Below are 6000 nucleotides of genomic sequence, written 5' to 3'. Positions count from 1 at the left end.
TCGACACTAAAATTGCAAAGACTTGCCCAAAAGATACTCAGTCTCATTTGTAGCTCTTCTGGTTGTGAGCACAATTGGCCAGTGTTTGAACATGTAAGTATTTACTAGTTATAATATTACTTATTTAAAAATTCGTTACTATGTCTTGACAAACCTATACAAATAAATTCAGCTTCATTCCAAGAAAAAGGAATAGATTGGAACAAAAACGTCTAAATGATTTTGTGTTCATAAAGTACAATAGAGCTCTGAAGCGTTGATATGATAGCCTTGATATCATCGATCCTATCATATTAAGTGAACCAGATGATGACAACGAATGGTTGATAGGGATACTAAATGAAAAGCGTGACTTTGTTCATGATGGTGATGATTTGACTTGGCAAGATGTAGCCGATATTTTTGGAGTTGACGAAGCTCATTATACATTGAGACAATCAAATACAACTTCATCTACGCCTTTAAGAATCTCAAAGGCAATAACATCTAAGTCAAGGGGGAAAAGACCAGTAGGAACATCTAACACATTTGATCTTTTAGATGAAGAAGATGAATTTGACTCGATGAAAAAAGTGAAGATGAGAATGATGCCGAGCATTATGCAATTTCAAATGAAGAAGATGATCTCGATCTTGATGAAAAAAATGATGACAATGAATTTTAGATTATGTTTTGAACTTTTTGTAGTTTAAGAATTTATGGTTTTTATGTTTTGAACTTTTAATTTTGTGATGTTTTTTATTTTTGATATTTACATGTTTTTAACGCTTTATTTTCAAATAGCCCTCACTACGCTATTCTCTTTACGCTATATCCATGAGCATATTTGGCCCTATTTAGCGTTATACGCTATTGACAACTATGCATGCACTATGTGCATATGTACTAGATGAAGGAAGAAGCAAGGGAAGAGGAAGAGGTTCGCTAAGAGGTAGAGGAAGAGGAAAATGAAAAGTACCTAGAAATAAGGATCTAGTACAGTGCTACAATTGTCACAAACTTGGACAATATCAAGATGAATGTCCATCATGGGAAGATAAAGTAAATTATGTAGAATTTAACGAAGAAGAAGAATAAATGTTGTTGATGGCTTATGTAGAGAATCAAGATACTAGAGTATCCGAGCTAAAGTCAAAGGAATCATAGTTCTTAGACTCCAGCTGCTCTAATCATATTTGTGGACACAAGAATTGGTTTTCTCAACTAAACCTAAATTTTAATAGTATTGTCAAGCTTGGAAATGGATCAAGACTTATAATTAGTGGTAAAGGAAGTATAAGGATGCAGATTGGAGCCCAAAAACAAACAATTTATGGAGTTTTTTATTTTCCAGACATCAATAACAATTTGTTGAGCATAGAGAAACTTTCAGAAAATGGTTTTTTCAATTCTAATTCAGAATGAAAAATGTAAGATCTTTCATCTAGAAAAGGGGATGATACTCACATCAAAGATGACAGTAAATAGAATGTTTGTTCTCAACTTTGACATAATAATAAAGACTGACACTCAACCTCAATACTCAAATTGTCTGCAAACAGTCACAAAAGATTTGGTCAAATTGTGGCATTGTTGATTAAGTCACCTCAACTACAAAGCCTTACATACTATGCAAATTCAGAAGTTAGTGAAGGGTCTGCATATAATCAATCAATATTCCAAAGGAGATTCTTTCTGAATGTATGGTTGGTAAGCAGTTGAGACAAAGAGGGCTACCAAGAAATTACAGCTAGTTCATTTAGACTTGTGTGGTCCCATTACACTAATATCATCAAGTGGAAAGAGGTATTTTCTCAGTTTTATTGATGATTTTAGTAGAAAATTGTGGGTCTATTTTCTTGATGAAAAATCTAGAAGCTTTGAAATGTTTAAGAAGTTTAAGGCTTTTAGTTGAGAAAGAATGTGGTGAATCAATATTGTATTTACGTACTAATATTCAAAAGAGTTTGATGATTTCTGTGTGAATGAAGGAATTAAAAGACAATTAACTACAGTCTATACTCCTCAACAGAATGGTATGGTTGAGAGGAGGAATAGAACTATAATGAATTATGTAAGAAGTGTGATGACAGGAAAAAAGTGTTCCAAAGACTTCTGGACATAATCTGTACAATGGTATGTTTATGAGATAAATAGGATTTTCACTAACTCTGTTAAAGGGAAAACACCAAAAGAGGCTTGAAATGGTGTGTTGGCATGAGTGGAATACTTGAGGATGCTTGAGTGTATTGGCCATGTGCATGTCCTAGATCAGAACAAAGCTAAGTTGGATGACAAAAGTCATTGTTATGTGTTCTTTGGAGTTAGCAATCAGTCAAAGGTCTATTGTATGTATGATCCAGTTGTCAAGAAAATTGTCGTCAATAGAGACGTGGTCTTTGAGGAAGAAAAAGGTTGGAACTTGAATGAAAGTGGAGAGACAGAACTTGAATGGGTTGGTTATATACTAGAAGAAAATGATGTTTCTGTATAGAATAAATCCCAAACTGATGATTGATCAGATTAATATACAAACAGTGGATCAGATAATCCAGAATCTCCAATTTTAAAACAAAAAACACCTATAATAAGGTTGAGAAATGCACCTAGATGGCAAGGAGATTATCTGATGGGAGTAGATCTTTCTGATAAAAATGAAGAAAATGTGAATCTAGCTCTTCTTGTCTCTCAAGATCCTATTAATTTTGTAGAAGTAGTAACAAACCTAAATTGGATAGATGTAATGAAAATAGAAATACAAGCTATAGAGAGGAATTCAACTTGGAATTTAATTGAACTTCCTAAAGGAGCCAAACCTATTAGAGGTGAAATGAGTATTCAAAACGAAGCTGAATTAGAAAGGAGAGAATGAGAAACACAAGGCTACGCTTGTAATGAAAGGGTATGCACAAAAATATGGATTATACTACAATGAAGTGTTTGCATATGTGGCTAGATGGGACACTATCAAGTTAGTTATAGTTGTTGCTAAATAGAAGGGTCGGATTGTTTTCCAACTAGATCTAAAAAGTGCATTTTTACATGGAAAGTTATATGAAGAAGTCTTTGTTGAAAAACCAGACGGTTTCATAAAAAAGGAAGAAGAACACAAGGTTTATAAGTTGAATAAAGCTTTGTACGGTCTCAAACAAGATCCAAGGGCATGGTATAGTCGCATAGACTCATACTTTGTCAAAGAAGGCTTTCAACAATGTATATCAAAACCTACATTACTTATCAAGGTTTTATCGAGATATAGGATCATCATTGTGAGCTTATATGAATGCATGAATAAATATTTTAAGGAGTCTATGAAGTTAGAGTTTGAGATGACAGACCTTGGGGAAATGAAGTATTTTTTGGGAGTAGAAGTTCAACAAGGCAATAAGGGATTTTTCATTAGTCAAAATGAAGTATGCCACTAAATTACTTGATAAGTTTGGGATGATGGACTACAATACTGTAAGGAATCCAATAGTTCCAGGTATTAAACTTATCAAGGATGAAGAGGGAGCTCCTATGAATGCTACAAATTACAAGTGATGAATATAGTTAAACACAACCAAAACAAGAACATCATAACATCATTAAAATAGTTTTTGAAGATTAAATCAAAATCCAAAAAATTTTAAAAACAAGATTTGATCAAACATGATCAAAATGATAAATAGTTACTTGGAATTCATCCTAACATGTTAATAAATATGTATAACAACTAATTGGATCAACAAATCCGGATTAAAGTAAGAATATGAAATTTTTAAAATCCAGTTTTATGCTTAATTTTTAAAAATTTCAGTTTGATCAAACATGATCAAAATGTGATTACACTTGTTTGAGATTCATTCTAACATGTTAACAAACATGTATAACAACTAATCAAACCAAAAAAATCGGATTAAACTCAAGAAGATGAGATTTTTAAAAATCCAATTTTCAAAATTTAATTTTCAAAATTTTTTGTTCAGGTTGATTTTATCTGGTTTCTTTAAACAAAAAGCTCAAACAAGATATGTATTATGATTCTTAACAAAGAAATCACATAATTAAGCTCAAGAACAGAACAAATCTGATTAAACAAAAAACTTGAAAAAATTCAAAGTTTTGATTACAAACTGAAATTCAAGGCTTTTGGATTCATACCAATAGTTAGAGAACACTCCTAGAAGATGCTGGAAGCTGTCCAGAAGCTTGAATCGAAGTAGGAGACGCCGGAGAAGATTTTCAAAAAAATCAATTTTGGCCGGGTTCTTCATAGATCAATTTGAGTTGTAATTCTTGGTGTTTGTTTGATGATTTGGTGGTGGAAGGGTAAGAGATTATTTATACTACTAGTAGGTCGGTCGAGGATGACAATCCAAGTCGAATTTGACCTCCGACGAGCTTATCCCTAAGTTCTATCCACTTTGCTGACAGCCTTATCTATGGCAGAAAAAGGCTGGAGGGGCGAAACGTAGGCGTCGATGAGAGGAGCACGTGACCGAAAAAATCAATGGATTTGATCGCATGTGGAGGAAGCTAGAGATTTTGGAAGAATCGCGCATGCGAGGTCGCGAGTTCGGAAAAGACGAAGGAAATGACGTCGTTTCGGGTGACAGAATGCAAGGTTCCATTGGAGTTCCTTTCGCGGTCAGCTCGGTTGACTAACAAGGTTAGTATGTCCCGTTAGTTGATTGAGTGCGGTCGGTTGCGCGCTTGATCCGTTGTAACGGGGGTCTGGCACGTTCTGAGCGCTGATCTGATGATAACTGCTGCAAAGATTAAAAATAACTTCTGCTCCACGGGATCATCAGATTTTATTTTTATTTAAAAGGTTTATTAAAATTAATTTTTAATTCTTATTAAATTCATTTCTTCACAAAAAAATTCTGGATTCATAATAAAAATTATTATCAAAATTTGATTGTTTTAATTTTTTTTGGAATTTTGGGTATTTTATTTAATTGCTTAAGTCACAAATTAAACATATGAAGAAATCACAATTAAATATTTTCACCCTCTTCTTTAATCTAATTTGGGTAAAATAAATACAATAGTTTATTCTCAAATTATTTTTGGAATTTTGAATAATTTTTCTTATTAGGGTTCAATTATCACAATAGTTCACCCTTAATTATGATTTAATTTCTTCTTTAAGTTATTTTGAATATAAAAATTCAAAATATTATTTTAATATTATTAAAAATAATAATATTATTTCAAAATTAGGGTAAGTCAATTTGTCATGCTTACTATTAGAGATATTGGTGGTTATAATTTATGAATGAGATATCGATTGAACGAAGTGTGAAAGTGAGGTCGCGATAATGATCGTTGTGGTCAAAATGTTCGAAGTGAGGTCAAGAGATGAGAGATCGATTGGATTGGTGGTTGGAGAACAAAGAATATTGGTGGGGTTAAATATGTGAATGAAATTATTGGTTGACTAAAAAAAATAAGGGTAAAGAGGTGGGTGATATGATGAGATGGTTAGTTTGTCAAAAGTGGAGGTAAAAAATGTGACTAATGTTGGATGATTAAATTCAGAAATGAGGTCAGAGATTAGTAAAATGAGAGATCTATTATAAATAAAAAGATAGTGTTGGTTAAATAAGATTGTTGGTTGACCGAAGTAAAAGTAAGAATAAGAGGTTTAAGAGGAAAAGAACGGTGAACTAATGAGAAAAAAATTAAATGAAAATCTCTTATTATCCAAATTGTTATTATTTCTTTCTCTTTTGATGATATGACTAGGACAATGAATGAGAGGAGGAAGAAGATCACTAAATGTCATAACCACAAAAGCCCCTAATATTCTTACTATAAATGTTAATGATGAAGTAAATATCATCTATTTCAATTTTGTATATGTTGTATTTATATTTAATTGGTTTTATATATATATATATATATATATATATATATATATATATATATATATATATATATATATATATATATATATATATATATATATATATATATATATATATATATATATTAATTTTTTAAAATCAAAACACTTTAGATTATTTATTTTTC

Source organism: Impatiens glandulifera, chromosome 1 (assembly GCF_907164915.1).
Source record: "Impatiens glandulifera chromosome 1, dImpGla2.1, whole genome shotgun sequence".
Classification (NCBI taxonomy): domain Eukaryota; kingdom Viridiplantae; phylum Streptophyta; class Magnoliopsida; order Ericales; family Balsaminaceae; genus Impatiens; species Impatiens glandulifera.
Note: the sequence above shows the minus strand (reverse complement) of the source record.